Source organism: Pelmatolapia mariae, linkage group LG7 (assembly GCF_036321145.2).
Source record: "Pelmatolapia mariae isolate MD_Pm_ZW linkage group LG7, Pm_UMD_F_2, whole genome shotgun sequence".
Classification (NCBI taxonomy): domain Eukaryota; kingdom Metazoa; phylum Chordata; class Actinopteri; order Cichliformes; family Cichlidae; genus Pelmatolapia; species Pelmatolapia mariae.
Window position 1 is genome coordinate 11,817,382 of NC_086233.1, and position 18,240 is coordinate 11,835,621.

Here is an 18,240-nt window from a genome sequence, read left to right on the forward strand (position 1 = left end):
GGGCCTGTGGCACTGGCTGTGGCCATGTACAACACAATAGTGCTATGCTTCTGGCCGAGGCGACTACACCACACCAGGGCCTGTGATTATGGCTAAGGCCAACTTCACCACACCAGGGCCTGTGCTGCTGGTTGAGGCCAACTACACCACACCAGGGCCTGTGCTGCTTGTTGAGGCCATCTTCACCACACCAGTGCCGTTGCTTCTGGCCGAGGCCATCTTCACCACACCAGGGCCTGTGCTGCTTGTTGAGCCCAAGTTCACCACACCAGGGCCTGTGCTGCATGTTGAGGCCAACTACACCACACCAGGGCCTGTGGCTCTGGCTGTGGCCATCTTCACCACACCAGGGCCTGTGATTATGGCTGAGGCCAAATACACCACAACAGGGCCTGTGCTGATGGCTGAGGCCAACTACACCAGACTAGGGCCTGTGGCACTGGCTGAGGCCATCTGCACCACAACAGTGCTCTTCTTCTGGCCAAGCCAACTACACCACACCAGGGCCTGTGCTGCTTGTTGAGCCCAACTACACCACACCAGGGCCTGTGGCACTGGCTGTGGCCATGTACAACACAATAGTGCTATGCTTCTGGCCGAGGCGACTACACCACACCAGGGCCTCTGCTTCTTGCTGAGACCACCTACACCACACCATGGCCTGTGCTGCTGGCTGAAGCCACCTTCACCACACCAAGGCCAGTGCTTCTGGCTGAGCCCACTACACCACACCAGGGCCTGTGGCTCTGGCTGTGGCCATCTTCACCACACCAGTGCCGTTGCTTCTGGCCGAGGCCATCTTCACCACACCAGGGTCTGTGCTGCTTGTTGAGGCCAACTACACCACACCAGGGCCAGTGGCTCTGGCTGTGGCCATCTTCACCACACCAGGGCCTGTGATTATGGCTGAGGCCAAATACACCACAACAGGGCCTGTGCTGCTGGTTGAGGCCAACTACACCAGACTAGGGCCTGTGGCACTGGCTGAGGCCATCTGCACCACACCAGTGCTCTGCTTCTGGCCGAGGCGACTACACCACACCATGGCCTGTGCTTCTTGTTGAGACCACGTACACCACACCATGGCTTGTGCTTCTGGCTGAGCCCACTACTCCACACCAGGTCCTGTGCTTCTTGCTGAGGCAACCTAAACCACAACAGGGCCTGTGCTGCTGTTTGAGGCCAACTACACCGCACCAGGGTCTTTTGGAAGGCCATCTTCGCCATATACAAAGAGTAAAAACCCAACATCGACATTGTAGACCCTTCATTGCAGACAATGGCCTGTGGCTCTGTCCTAGGCCATCTACACCACAGGAGTGCCTTTGCTTCTGGCCGAGGCCATCTTCACCACACCAGGGCCTGTGATTATGGCTGAGGCCAACTACACCACACCAGGGCCTGTGGCTCTGGCTGTGGCCATCTTCACCACACCAGTGCTCTGCTTCTGGCCGAGACGACTACACCACACCAGGCCCTGTGCTGCTGGCTGAGGCCAAGTACACCACACCAGGGCCTGTGCTGCTGGTTGAGGCCAACTACACCACACCAGGCCTGTGCTTCTGGCCGAGGCAACTACACCACACCAGGGCCTGTGGCACTGGCTGTGGCCATGTACAACACAATAGTGCTATGCTTCTGGCCGAGGCGACTACACCACACCAGGGCCTGTGCTTCTTGCTGAGACCACCTTCACCACACCAAGGCCAGTGCTTCTGGCTGAGCCCACTACTCCACACCCGGTCCTGTGCTTCTTGCTGAGGCAACCTAAACCACAACAGGGCCTGTGCTGCTGTTTGAGGCCAACTACACCACACCAGGGTCTTTTGGAAGGCCATCTTCGCCGCATACAAAGAGTAAAAATCCAACATCGACATTGTAGACCCTTCATTGCAGACAATGGCCTGTGGCTCTGTCCTAGGCCAACTACACCACAGGAGTGCCTTTGCTTCTGGCCGAGGCCATCTTCACCACACCAGGGCCTGTGATTATGGCTGAGGCCAACTACACCACACCAGGGCCTGTGCTGCTGGTTGAGGCCAACTACACCACACCAGGGCCTGTGGCTCTGGCTGTGGCCATCTTCACCACACCAGTGCTCTGCTTCTGTTCGAGACGACTACACCACACCAGGCCCTGTGCTGCTGGCTGAGGCCAACTACACCACACCATGGCCTGTGAATATGGCCGAGGCGACTACACCACACCAGGGCCTGTGCTGCTGGTTGAGGCCAACTACACCACACCAGGGCCTGTGATTATTGCTGAGGCGAACTACACCACACCAGGGCCTTTGCTTCTGGCCGACTCCATCTTCACCACACCAGGGCCTGTGATTATGGCTGAGGCCAACTTCACCACACCAGGGCCTGTGCTGCTGGTTGAGGCCAACTACACCACACCAGGGCCTGTGGCTCTGGCTGTGGCCATCTTCACCACACCAGTGCTCTGCTTCTGGCCGAGACGACTACACCACACCAGGCCCTGTGCTGCTGGCTGAGGCCAACTACACCACACCAGGGCCTGTGATTATGGCTGAGGCCAACTACACCACACCAGGGCCTGTGCTTCTTGCTGAGGCAACCTAAACCACAACAGGGCCTGTGCTGCTGTTTGAGGCCAACTACACCGCACCAGGGTCTTTTGGAAGGCCATCTTCGCCTTATACAAAGAGTAAAAACCCAACATCGACATTGTAGACCCTTCATTGCAGACAATGGCCTGTGGCTCTGTCCTAGGCCATCTACACCACAGGAGTGCCTTTGCTTATGGCCGAGGCCATCTTCACCACACCAGGGCCTGTGATTATGGCTGAGGCCAACTACACCACACCAGGGCCTGTGCTGCTGGTTGAGGCCAAATACACCACACCAGGGCCTGTGGCTCTGGCTGTGGCCATCTTCACCACACCAGTGCTCTACTTCTGGCCGAGACGACTACACCACACCAGGCCCTGTGCTGCTGGCTGAGGCCAACTACACCACACCAGGGCCTGTGCTGCTGGTTGAGGCCAACTCCACCACACCAGGCCTGTGCTTCTGGCCGAGGCAACTACACCACACCAGGGCCTGTGCTGCTTGTTGGGCCCAACTACACCACACCAGGGCCTGTGGCACTGGCTGTGGCCATGTACAACACAATAGTGCTATGCTTCTGGCCGAGGCGACTACACCACACCAGGGCCTGTGCTTCTTGCTGAGACCACCTACACCACACCATGGCCTGTGCTGCTGGCTGAAGCCACCTTCACCACACCAAGGCCAGTGCTTCTGGCTGAGCCCACTACTCCACACCCGGTCCTGTGCTTCTTGCTGAGGCAACCTAAACCACAACAGGGCCTGTGCTGCTGTTTGAGGCCAACTACACCGCACCAGGGTCTTTTGGAAGGCCATCGTCGCCGTATACAAAGAGTAAAAACCCAACATCGACATTGTAGACCCTTCATTGCAGACAATGGCCTGTGGCTCTGTCCTAGGCCATCTACACCACAGGAGTGCCTTTGCTCCTGGCCAAGGCCATCTTCACCACACCAGGGCCTGTGATTATGGCTGAGGCCAACTTCACCACACCAGGGCCTGTGCTGCTGGGTGAGGCCAACTACACCACACCAGGGCCTGTGCTGCTTGTTGAGGCCATCTTCACCACACCAGTGCCGTTGCTTCTGGCCGAGGCGATCTTCACCACACCAGGGCCTGTGCTGCTTGTTGCGCCCAACTTCACCACACCAGGGCCTGTGCTGCATGTTGAGGCCAACTGCACCACACCACGCCTGTGCTTCAGGCCGAGGCCAACTACCCCACACCAGGGCCTGTGCTGCTTGTTGAGCCCAACTACACCACACCAGGGCCTGTGGCACTGGCTGTGGCCATGTACAACACAATAGTGCTATGCTTCTGGCCGAGGCGACTACACCACACCAGGGGCTGTGCTTCTTGCTGAGACCACCTACACCACACCATGGCCTGTGCTGCTGGCTGAAGCCACCTTCACCACACCAAGGCCAGTGCTTCTGGCTTAGCCCACTACTCCACACCAGGTCCTGTGCTTCTTGCTGAGGCAACCTAAACCACAACAGGGCCTGTGCTGCTGTTTGAGGCCAACTACACCGCACAAGGGTCTTTTGGAAGGCCATCTTCGCCGTATACAAAGAGTAAAAACCCATCATCGACATTGTAGACCCTTCATTGCAGACAATGGCCTGTGGCTCTGTCCTAGGCCATCTACACCACAGGAGTGCCTTTGCTTCTGGCCGAGGCCATCTTCACCACACCAGGGCCTGTGATTATGGCTGAGGCCAACTACACCACACCAGGGCCTGTGCTGCTGGTTGAGGCCAACTACACCACACCAGGGCCAGTGGCTCTGGCTGTGGCCATCTTCACCACACCAGTGCCGTTGCTTCTGGCCGAGACGACTACACCACACCAGGCCCTGTGCTGCTGGCTGAGGCCAACTACACCACACCAGGGCCTGTGATTATGGCCGAGGCGACTACACCACACCAGGGCCTGTGCTGCTGGTTGAGGCCAACTACACCACACCAGGCCTGTGCTGCTGGTTGAGGCCAACTACACCACACCAGGGCCTGTGATTATTGCTGAGGCCAACTACACCACACCAGGACCTGAGCTGCTGGTTGAGGCCAACTACCCCACACCAGGGCCTGTGCTGCTGGTTGAGGCCAACTACACCACACCGGGGCCTGTGCGGCTGGTTGAGGCCATCTTCACCACACCAGTGCCTTTGCTTCTGGCCGAGGCCATCTTCACCACACCAGGGCCTGTGATTATGGCTGAGGCCAACTACACCACACCAGGGCCTGTGGCTCTGGCTGTGGCCATCTTCACCACACCAGTGCTCTGCTTCTGGCCGAGACGACTACACCACACCAGGCCCTGTGCTGCTGGCTGAGGCCAACTACTCCACACCAGGGCCTGTGCTGCTGGTTGAGGCCAACTACACCACACCAGGCCTGTGCTTCAGGCCGAGGCCAACTACCCCACACCAGGGCCTGTGCTGCTTGTTGAGCCCAACTACACCACACCAGGGCCTGTGGCACTGGCTGTGGCCATGTACAACACAATAGTGCTATGCTTCTGGCCGAGTCGACTACACCACACCAGGGCCTGTGCTTCTTGCTGAGACCACCTACACCACACCATGGCCTGTGCTGCTGGCTGAAGCCACCTTCACCACACCAAGGCCATTGCTTCTGGCTGAGCCCACTACTCCACACCAGGTCCTGTGCTTCTTGCTGAGGCAACCTAAACCACAACAGGGCCTGTGCTGCTGTTTGAGGCCAACTACACCGCACCAGGGTCTTTTGGAAGGCCATCTTCGCCGTATACAAAGAGTAAAAACCCAACATCGACATTGTAGACCCTTCATTGCAGACAATGGCCTGTGGCTCTGTCCTAGGCCATCTACACCACAGGAGTGCCTTTGCTTCTGGCCGAGGCCATCTTCACCACACCAGGGCCTGTGATTATGGCTGAGGCCAACTACACCACACCAGGGCCTGTGCTGCTGGTTGAGGCCAACTACACCACACCAGGGCCAGTGGCTCTGGCTGTGGCCATCTTCACCACACCAGTGCCGTTGCTTCTGGCCGAGACGACTACACCACACCAGGCCCTGTGCTGCTGGCTGAGGCCAACTACACCACACCAGGGCCTGTGATTATGGCCGAGGCGACTACACCACACCAGGGCCTGTGCTGCTGGTTGAGGCCAACTACACCACACCAGGCCTGTGCTGCTGGTTGAGGCCAACTACTCCACACCAGGGCCTGTGATTATGTCTGAGGCCAACTACACCACACCAGGACCTGAGCTGCTGGCTGAGCCCACTACTCCACACCAGGTCCTGTGCTTCTCGCTGAGGCAACCTACACCACAACAGGGCCTGTGGCTCTGGCTGTGGCCATCTTCACCACACCAGTGCTCTGCTTCCGGCCGAGACGACTACACCACACCAGGCCCTGTGCTGCTGGCTAAGGCCAACTACACCACACCATGGCCTGTGATTATGGCTGAGGCCAACTACACCACACCAGGGCCTGTGCTGCTGGTTGAGGCCAACTACACCACACCAGGCCTGTGATTATTGCTGAGGCCAACTACCCCACACCAGGGCCTGTGCTGCTTGTTGAGCCCAACTACACCACACCAGGCCTGTGCTGCTGGTTGAGGCCAACTACACCACACCAGGGCCTGTGCTGCTGGTTGAGGCCAACTACACCACACCAGGGCCTGTGCGGCTGGTTGAGGCCATCTTCACCACAGCAGTGCCTTTGCTTCTGGCCGAGGCCATCTTCACCACACCAGGGGCTGCGATTATGGCCGAGGCGACTACACCACACCAGGGCCTGTGCTGCTGGTTGAGGCCAACTACACCACACCAGGCCTGTGTTGCTGGTTGAGGCCAACTACACCACACCAGGGCCTGTGATTATTGCTGAGGCCAACTACACCACACCAGGACCTGAGCTGCTGGTTGAGGCCAACTACACCACACCAGGGCCTGTGCTGCTGGTTGAGGACAACTACACCACACCAGGGCCTGTGCGGCTGGTTGAGGCCATCTTCACCACACCAGTGCCTTTGCTTCTGGCCGAGGCCAACTTCACCACACCAGGGCCTGTGCTGCTGCTTGAGGCCAACTACACCGCACCAGGGCCTCTTGGAATGCCATCTTCGCCGTATACAAGGAGTAAAAACCCAACATCGACACTGTAGACCATTCATTGCAGACAATGGCCTGTGGCTCTGTCCTAGGCCATCTACACCACAGGAGTGCCTTTGCTCCTGGCCAAGGCCATCTTCACCACACCAGGGCCTGTGATTATGGCTGAGGCCAACTTCACCACACCAGGGCCTGTGCTGCTGGTTGAGGCCAACTACACCACACCAGGGCCTGTGCTGCTTGTTGAGGCCATCTTCACCACACCAGTGCCGTTGCTTCGGGCCGAGGCCATCTTCACCACACCAGGGCCCGTGGCACTGGTTGTGGCCATGTACAACACAATAGTGCTATGCTTCTGGCCGAGGCGACTACACCACACCAGGGCCTGTGCTTCTTGCTGAGACCACCTACACCACACCATGGCTTGTGCTTCTGGCTGAGCCCACTACTCCACACCAGGTCCTGTGCTTCTTGCTGGGGCAACCTGAACCACAACAGGGCCTGTGCTGCTGTTTGAGGCCAACTACACCACACCAGGGCCTGTGCTGCTGGGTGAGGCCAACTACACCACACCAGAGCCTGTGGCTCTGGCTGTGGCCATCTTCACCACACCAGTGCTCTGCTTCTGGCCGAGACGACTACACCACACCAGGCCCTGTGCTGCTGGCTGAGGCCAACTACACCACACCATGGCCTGTGATTATGGCTGAGGCCAACTACACCGCACCAGGGCCTGTGCTGTTGGTTGAGGCCAACTACACCACACCAGGCCTGTGCTTCAGGCTGAGGCCAACTACCCCACACCAGGGCCTGTGCTGCTTGTTGAGCCCAACTACACCACACCAGGCCTGTGCTGCTGGTTGAGGCCAACTACACCACACCAGGGCCTGTGATTATTGCTGAGGCCAACTACACCACACCAGGACCTGAGCTCCTGGTTGAGGCCAACTACACCACACCAGGGCCTGTGCTGCTAGTTGAGGCCTACTACACCACACCAGGGCCTGTGCGGCTGGTTGAGGCCATCTTCACCACACCAGTGCCTTTGCTTCTGGCCGAGGCCATCTTCACCACAGCAGGGCCTGCGATTATGGCCGAGGCGACTACACCACACCAGGGCCTGTGTTGCTGGTTGAGGCCAGCTACACCACACCAGGCCTGTGTTGCTGGTTGAGGCCAACTACACCACACCAGGGCCTGTGATTATTGCTGAGGCCAACTACACCACACCAGGACCTGAGCTGCTGGTTGAGGCCAACTACACCACACCAAGGCCCGTGGCACTGGCTGTGGCCATGTACAACACAATAGTGCTATGCTTCTGGCCGAGGCGACTACACCACACCAGGGCCTGTGCTTCTTGCTGAGACCACCTACACCACACCATGGCTTGTGCTTCTGGCTGAGACCACTACTCCACACCAGGTCCTGTGCTTCTTGCTGAGGCAACCTAAACCACAACAGTGCCTGTGCTGCTGTTTGAGGCCATCTACACCACACCAGGGCCTGTGCTGCTGGTTGAGGCCAACTACACCACACCAGGGCCTGTGCGGCTGGTTGAGGCCATCTTCACCACACCAGTGCCTTTGCTTCTGGCCGAGGCCATCTTCACCACACCAGGGGCTGCGATTATGGCCGAGGCGACTTCACCACACCAGGGCCTGTGCTGCTGGTTGAGGCCAACTACACCACACCAGGCCTGTGCTTCAGGCTGAGGCCAACTACCCCACACCAGGGCCTGTGCTGCTTGTTGCGCCCAACTTCACCACACCAGGGCCTGTGCTGCATGTTGAGGCCAACTACACCACACCAGGGCCTGTGGCTCTGGCTGTGGCCATCTTCACCACACCAGGGCCTGTGATTATGGCTGAGGCCAAATACACCACAACAGGGCATGTGCTGCTGGTTGAGGACAACTACACCAGACTAGGGCCTGTGGCACTGGCTGAGGCCATCTGCACCACAACAGTGCTCTTCTTCTGGCCGAGGCAACTACACCACACCAGGGCCGGTGCTGCTTGTTGTGCCCAACTACACCACACCAGGGCCTGTGGCACTGGCTGTGGCCATGTACAACACAATAGTGCTATGCTTCTGGCCGAGGCGACTACACCACACCAGGGCCTGTGCTTCTTGCTGAGACCACCTACACCACACCATGGCCTGTGCTGCTGGCTGAAGCCACCTTCACCACACCAAGGCCTGTGCTTCTGGCAGAGCCCACTACTCCACACCAGGTCCTGTGCTTCTTGCTGAGGCAACCTAAACCACAACAGGGCCTGTGCTGCTGTTTGAGGCCATCTACACCGCACCAGGGTCTTTTGGAAGGCCATCTTCGCCGTATACAAAGAGTAAAAACCCAACATCGACATTGTAGACCCTTCATTGCAGACAATGGCCTGTGGCTCTGTCCTAGGCCATCTACACCACAGGAGTGCCTTTGCTTCTGGCCGAGGCCATCTTGACCACACCAGGGCCTGTGATTATGGCTGAGGCCAACTACACCACACCAGGGCCTGTGCTGCTGGTTGAGGCCAACTACACCACACCAGGGCCTGTGGCTCTGGCTGTGGCCATCTTCACCACACCAGTGCTCTGCTTCTGGCCGAGACGACTACACCACACCAGGCCCTGTGCTGCTGGCTGAGGCCAACTACACCACACCATGGCCTGTGAATATGGCCTAGGCGACTACACCACACCAGGGCCTGTGCTGCTGGTTGAGGCCAACTACACCACACCAGGGCCTGTGATTATTGCTGAGGCAAACTACACCACACCAGGGCCTGAGCTGCTGGTTGAGGCCAACTACACCACACCAGGGCCTGTGCTGCTGGTTGAGGCCAACTACACCACACCAGGGCCTGTGCGGCTGGTTGAGGCCATCTTCACCACACCAGTGCCTTTGCTTCTGGCCGAGGCCATCTTCACCACAAAAGGGCATGTGATTATGGCTGAGGCCAACTTCACCACACCAGGGCCTGTGCTGCTGGTTGAGGCCAACTACACCGCACCAGGGCCTTTTGGAATGCCATCTTCGCCGTATACAAAGAGTAAAAACCCAACATCGACATTGTAGACCATTCACTGCAGACAATGGACTGTGGCTCTGTACTAGGCCATCTACACCACAGGAGTGCCTTTGCTCCTGGCCAAGGCCAACTTCACCACACCAGGGCCTGTGCTGCTGGTTGAGGCCAACTACACCACACCAGGGCCTGTGCTGCTTGTTGAGGCCATTTTCACCACACCAGTGCCGTTGCTTCTGGCCGAGGCCATCTTCACCACACCAGGGCCTGTGCTGCTTGTTGCGCCCAACTTCACCACACCAGGGCCTGTGCTGCATGTTGAGGCCAAGTACACCACACCAGGGCCTGTGGCTCTGGCTGTGGCCATCTTCACCACACCAGGGCCTGTGATTATGGCTGAGGCCAAATACACCACAACAGGGCCTGTGCTGCTGGGTGAGGCCAACTACACCAGACTAGGGCCTGTGGCACTGGCTGAGGCCATCTGCACCACAACAGTGCTCTTCTTCTGGCTGAGGCAACTACACCACACCAGGGCCTGTGCTGCTTGTTGAGCCCAACTACACCACACCATGGCCTGTGCTGCTGGCTGAAGCCACCTTCACCACACCAAGGCCAGTGCTTCTGGCAGAGCCCACTACTCCACACCAGGTCCTGTGCTTCTTGCTGAGGCAACCTAAACCACAACAGGGCCTGTGCTGCTGTTTGAGGCCAACTACACCACACAAGGGTCTTTTGGAAGGCCATCTTCGCCGTATACAAAGAGTAAAAACCCGTCATCGACATTGTAGACCCTTCATTGCAGACAATGGCCTGTGGCTCTGTCCTAGGCCATCTACACCACAGGAGTGCCTTTGCTTCTGGCCGAGGCCATCTTCACCACACCAGGGCCTGTGATTATGGCTGAGGCCAACTACACCACACCAGGGCCTGTGCTGCTGGTTGAGGCCAACTACACCACACCAGGGCCAGTGGCTCTGGCTGTGGCCATCTTCACCACACCAGTGCCGTTACTTCTGGCCGAGACGACTACACCACACCAGGCCCTGTGCTGCTGGCTGAGGCCAACTACACCACACCAGGGCCTGTGATTATGGCCGAGGCGACTACACCACACCAGGGCCTGTGCTGCTGGTTGAGGCCAACTACACCACACCAGGCCTGTGCTGCTGGTTGAGGCCAACGACACCACACCAGGGCCTGTGATTATTGCTGAGGCCAACTACACCACACCAGGACCTGAGCTGCTGGTTGAGGCCAACTACCCCACACCAGGGCCTGTGCTGCTGGTTGAGGCCAACTACACCACAACAGGGCCTGTGCGGCTGGTTGAGGCCATCTTCACCACACCAGTGCCTTTGCTTCTGGCCGAGGCCATCTTCACCACACCAGGGCCTGTGATTATGGCTGAGGCCAACTACACCACACCAGGGCCTGTGGCTCTGGCTGTGGCCATCTTCACCACACCAGTGCTCTGCTTCTGGCCGAGACGACTACACCACACCAGGCCCTGTGCTGCTGGCTGAGGCCAACTACTCCACACCAGGGCCTGTGCTGCTGGTTGAGGCCAACTACACCACACCAGGCCTGTGCTTCAGGCCGAGGCCAACTACCCCACACCAGGGCCTGTGCTGCTTGTTGAGCCCAACTACACCACACCAGGGCCTGTGGCACTGGCTGTGGCCATGTACAACACAATAGTGCTATGCTTCTGGCCGAGGCGACTACACCACACCAGGGCCTGTGCTTCTTGCTGAGACCACCTACACCACACCATGGCTTGTGCTTCTGGCTGAGCCCACTACTCCACACCAGGTCCTGTGCTTCTTGCTGGGGCAACCTAAACCACAACAGGGCCTGTGCTGCTGTTTGAGGCCAACTACACCACACCAGGGCCTGTGCTGCTGGTTGATGCCAACTACACCACACCAGGCCTGTGATTATTGCTGAGGCCAACTACCCCACACCAGGGCCTGTGCTGCTTGTTCAGCCCAACTACACCACACCAGGCCTGTGCTGCTGGTTGAGGCCAACTACACCACACCAGGGCCTGTGCTGCTGGTTGAGGCCAACTACACCACACCAGGGCCTGTGCGGCTGGTTGAGGCCATCTTCACCACAGCAGTGCCTTTGCTTCTGGCCGAGGCCATCTTCACCACACCAGGGGCTGCGATTATGGCCGAGGCGACTACACCACACCAGGGCCTGTGCTGCTGGTTGAGGCCAACTACACCACACCAGGCCTGTGTTGCTGGTTGAGGCCAACTACACCACACCAGGGCCTGTGATTATTGCTGAGGCCAACTACACCACACCAGGACCTGAGCTGCTGGTTGAGGCCAACTACACCACACCAGGGCCTGTGCTGCTGGTTGAGGACAACTACACCACACCAGGGCCTGTGCGGCTGGTTGAGGCCATCTTCACCACACCAGTGCCTTTGCTTATGGCCGAGGCCAACTTCACCACACCAGGGCCTGTGCTGCTGGTTGAGGCCAACTACACCGCACCAGGGCCTCTTGGAATGCCATCTTCGCCGTATACAAGGAGTAAAAACCCAACATCGACACTGTAGACCATTCATTGCAGACAATGGCCTGTGGCTCTGTCCTAGGCCATCTACACCACAGGAGTGCTCTGCTCCTGGCCAAGGCCATCTTCACCACACCAGGGCCTGTGATTATGGCTGAGGCCAACTTCACCACACCAGGGCCTGTGCTGCTGGTTGAGGCCAACTACACCACACCAGGGCCTGTGCTGCTTGTTGAGGCCATCTTCACCACACCAGTGCCGTTGCTTCGGGCCGAGGCCATCTTCACCACACCAGGGCCCGTGGCACTGGCTGTGGCCATGTACAACACAATGGTGCTATGCTTCTGGCCGAGGCGACTACACCACACCAGGGCCTGTGCTTCTTGCTGAGACCACCTACACCACACCATTTCTTGTGCTTCTGGCTGAGCCCACTACTCCACACCAGGTCCTGTGCTTCTTGCTGGGGCAACCTAAACCACAACAGGGCCTGTGCTGCTGTTTGAGGCCAACTACACCACACCAGGGCCTGTGCTGCTGGGTGAGGCCAACTACACCACACCAGGGCCTGTGGCTCTGGCTGTGGCCATCTTCACCACACCAGTGCTCTGCTTCTGGCCGAGACGACTACACCACACCAGGCCCTGTGCTGCTGGCTGAGGCCAACTACACCACACCATGGCCTGTGATTATGGCTGAGGCCAACTACACCACACCAGGGCCTGTGCTGTTGGTTGAGGCCAACTACACCACACCAGGCCTGTGCTTCAGGCTGAGGCCAACTACCCCACACCAGGGCCTGTGCTGCTTGTTGAGCCCAACTACACCACACCAGGCCTGTGCTGCTGGTTGAGGCCAACTACACCACACCAGGGCCTGTGATTATTGCTGAGGCCAACTACACCACACCAGGACCTGAGCTGCTGGTTGAGGCCAACTACACCACACCAGGGCCTGTGCTGCTAGTTGAGGCCAACTACACCACACCAGGGCCTGTGCGGCTGGTTGAGGCCATCTTCACCACACCAGTGCCTTTGCTTCTGGCCGAGGCCATCTTCACCACAGCAGGGCCTGCGATTATGGCCGAGCCCACTACACCACACCAGGGCCTGTGTTGCTGGTTGAGGCCAGCTACACCACACCAGGCCTGTGTTGCTGGTTGAGGCCAACTACACCACACCAGGGCCTGTGATTATTGCTGAGGCCAACTACACCACACCAGGACCTGAGCTGCTGGTTGAGGCCAACTACACCACACCAAGGCCCGTGGCACTGGCTGTGGCCATGTACAACACAATAGTGCTATGCTTCTGGCCGAGGCGACTACACCACACCAGGGCCTGTGCTTCTTGCTGAGACCACCTACACCACACCATGGCTTGTGCTTCTGGCTGAGCCCACTACTCCACACGAGGTCCTGTGCTTCTTGCTGAGGCAACCTAAACCACAACAGTGCCTGTGCTGCTGTTTGAGGCCATCTACACCACACCAGGGCCTGTGCTGCTGGTTGAGGCCAACTACACCACACCAGGGCCTGTGCGGCTGGTTGAGGCCATCTTCACCACACCAGTGCCTTTGCTTCTGGCCGAGGCCATCTTCACCACACCAGGGGCTGCGATTATGGCCGAGGCGACTACACCACACCAGGGCCTGTGCTGCTGGTTGAGGCCAACTACACCACACCAGGCCTGTGTTGCTGGTTGAGGCCAACTACACCACACCAGGGCCTGTGATTATTGCTGAAGCCAACTACACCACACCAGGACCTGAGCTGCTGGTTGAGGCCAACTACACCACACCAGGGCCTGTGATTATTGCTGAAGCCAACTACACCACACCAGGACCTGAGCTGCTGGTTGAGGCCAACTACACCACACCAGGGCCTGTGCTGCTGGTTGAGGCCAACTACACCACACCAGGGCCTGTGCGGCTGGTTGAGGCCATCTTCACCACACCAGTGCCTTTGCTTATGGCCGAGGCCAACTTCACCACACCAGGGCCTGTGCTGCTGGTTGAGGCCAAGTACACCGCACCAGGGCCTTTTGGAATGCCATCTTCGCCGTATACAAAGAGTAAAAACCCAACATCGACATTGTAGACCATTCATTGCAGACAATGGCCTGTGGCTCTGTCCTAGGCCATTTACACCACAGGAGTGCCTTTGCTCCTGGCCAAGGCCATCTTCACCACACCAGGGCCTGTGATTATGGCTGAGGCCAACTTCACCACACCAGGGCCTGTGCTGCTGGTTGAGGCCAACTACACCACACCAGGGCCTGTGCTGCTTGTTGAGGCCATCTTCACCACACCAGTGCCGTTGCTTCTGGCCGAGGCCATCTTCACCACACCAGGGCCTGTGCTGCTTGTTGCGCCCAACTTCACCACACCAGGGCCTGTGCTGCATGTTGAGGCCAACTACACCACACCAGGGCCTGTGGCTCTGGCTGTGGCCATCTTCACCACACCAGGGCCTGTGATTATGGCTGAGGCCAAATACACCACAACAGGGCATGTGCTGCTGGTTGAGGACAACTACACCAGACTAGGGCCTGTGGCACTGGCTGAGGCCATCTGCACCACAACAGTGCTCTTCATCTGGCCGAGGCAACTACACCACACCAGGGCCGGTGCTAATTGTTGTGCCCAACTACACCACACCAGGGCATGTGGCACTGGCTGTGGCCATGTACAACACAATAGTGCTATGCTTCTGGCCGAGGCGACTACACCACACCAGGGCCTGTGCTTCTTGCTGAGACCACCTACACCACACCATGGCCTGTGCTGCTGGCTGAAGCCACCTTCACCACACCAAGGCCTGTGCTTCTGGCAGAGCCCACTACTCCACACCAGGTCCTGTGCTTCTTGCTGAGGCAACCTAAACCACAACAGGGCCTGTGCTGCTGTTTGAGGCCATCTACACCGCACCAGGGTCTTTTGGAAGGCCATCTTCGCCGTATACAAAGAGTAAAAACCCAACATCGACATTGTAGACCCTTCATTGCAGACAATGGCCTGTGGCTCTGTCCTAGGCCATCTACACCACAGGAGTGCCTTTGCTTCTGGCCGAGGCCATCTTGACCACACCAGGGCCTGTGATTATGGCTGAGGCCAACTACACCACACCAGGGCCTGTGCTGCTGGTTGAGGCCAACTACACCACACCAGGGCCTGTGGCTCTGGCTGTGGCCATCTTCACCACACCAGTGCTCTGCTTCTGGCCGAGACGACTACACCACACCAGGCCCTGTGCTGCTGGCTGAGGCCAACTACACCACACCATGGCCTGTGAATATGGCCTAGGCGACTACACCACACCAGGGCCTGTGCTGCTGGTTGAGGCCAACTACACCACACCAGGGCCTGTGATTATTGCTGAGGCGAACTACACCACACCAGGGCCTGAGCTGCTGGTTGAGGCCAACTACACCACACCAGGGCCTGTGCTGCTGGTTGAGGCCAACTACACCACACCAGGGCCTGTGCGGCTGGTTGAGGCCATCTTCACCACACCAGTGCCTTTGCTTCTGGCCGAGGCCATCTTCACCACAAAAGGGCATGTGATTATGGCTGAGGCCAACTTCACCACACCAGGGCCTGTGCTGCTGGTTGAGGCCAACTACACCGCACCAGGGCCTTTTGGAATGCCATCTTCGCCGTATACAAAGAGTAAAAACCCAACATCGACATTGTAGACCATTCACTGCAGACAATGGACTGTGGCTCTGTACTAGGCCATCTACACCACAGGAGTGCCTTTGCTCCTGGCCAAGGCCAACTTCACCACACCAGGGCCTGTGCTGCTGGTTGAGGCCAACTACACCACACCAGGGCCTGTGCTGCTTGTTGAGGCCATCTTCACCACACCAGTGCCGTTGCTTCTGGCCGAGGCCATCTTCACCACACCAGGGCCTGTGCTGCTTGGTGCGCCCAACTTCACCACACCAGGGCCTGTGCTGCATGTTGAGGCCAAGTACACCACACCAGGGCCTGTGGCTCTGGCTGTGGCCATCTTCACCACACCAGTGCTCTGCTTCTGGCCGAGACGACTACACCACACCAGGCCCTGTGCTGCTGGCTGAGGCCAACTACACCACACCATGGCCTGTGAATATGGCCGAGGCGACTACACCACACCAGGGCCTGTGCTGCTGGTTGAGGCCAACTACACCACACCAGGGCCTGTGATTATTGCTGAGGCGAACTACACCACACCAGGGCATTTGCTTCTGGCCGAGGCCATTTTCACCACACCAGGGCCTGTGATTATGGCTGAGGCCAACTTCACCACACCAGGGCCTGTGCTGCTGGTTGAGGCCAACTACACCACACCAGGGCCTGTGGCTCTGGCTGTGGCCATCTTCACCACACCAGTGCTCTGCTTCTGGCCGAGACGACTACACCACACCAGGCCCTGTGCTGCTGGTTGAGGCCAACTACACCACACCATGGCCTGTGATTATGGCTGAGGCCAACTACACCACACCAGGGCCTGTGCTGCTGGTTGAGGCCAACTACACCACACCAGGCCTGTGCTTCAGGCCGAGGCCAACTACCCCACACCAGGGCCTGTGCTGCTTGTTAAGCCCAACTACACCACACCAAGGCCCGTGGCACTGGCTGTGGCCATGTACAACACAATAGTGCTATGCTTCTGGCCGAGGCGACTACACCACAGTGTGCTGCTGTTTGAGGCTGAGCACACTACTCCACACCAGGTCCTGTGCTTCTTGCTGAGGCAACCTAACACACAACAGGGCCTCTGCTGCTGTTTGAGGCCAACTACACCGCACCAGGGTCTTTTGGAAGGCCATCTTCGCCGTATACAAAGAGTAAAAACCCAACATCGACATTGTAGACCCTTCATTGCAGACAATGGCCTGTGGCTCTGTCCTAGGCCATCTACACCACAGGAGTGCCTTTGCTTCTGGCCGAGGCCATCTTCACCACACCAGGGCCTGTGATTATGGCTGACGCCAACTACACCACACCAGGGCCTGTGGCTCTGGCTGTGGCCATCTTCACCACACCAGTGCTCTGCTTCTGGCCGAGAGACTACACCACACCAGGCCCTGTGCTGCTGGCTGAGGCCAACTACACCACACCAGGGCCTGTGATTATGGCTGAGGCCAACTACACCACACCATGGCCTGTGCTGCTGGTTGAGGCCAACTACACCACACCAGGCCTGTGCTTCAGGCCGAGGCCAACTACCCCACACCAGGGCCTGTGCTGCTTGTTGAGGCCAACTACACCACACCAGTGCCTTTGCTTCTGGCCGAGGCCATCTTCACCACAGCAGGGCCTGTGATTATGGCTGAGGCCAACTACACCACACCATGGCCTGTGCTGCTGGTTGAGGCCAACTACACCACACCAGGCCTGTGCTTCAGGCCGAGGCCAACTACCCCACACCAGGGCCTGTGCTGCTTGTTGAGGCCAACTACACCACACCAGTGCCGTTGCTTCTGGCCGAGGCCATCTTCACCACACCAGGGTCTGTGCTGCTTGTTGAGGCCAACTACACCACACCAGGGCCTGTGGCTCTGGCTGTGGCCATCTTCACCACACCAGGGCCTGTGATTATGGCTGAGGCCAAATACACCACAACAGGGCCTGTGCTGCTGGTTGAGGCCAACTACACCAGACTAGGGCCTGTGGCACTGGCTGAGGCCATCTGCACCACAACAGTGCTCTTCTTCTGGCCGAGGCAACTACACCACACCAGGGCCTGTGCTGCTTGTTTAGCCAAACTACACCACACCAGGGCCTGTGGCACTGGCTGTGGCCATGTACAACACAATAGTGCTATGCTTCTGGCCGAGGCGACTACACCACACCAGGGCCTGTGATTATGGCTAAGGCCAACTTCACCACACCAGGGCCTGTGCTGCTGGTTGAGGCCAACTACACCACACCAGGGCCTGTGCTGCTTGTTGAGGCCATCTTCACCACACCAGTGCCGTTGCTTCTGGCCGAGGCCATCTTCACCACA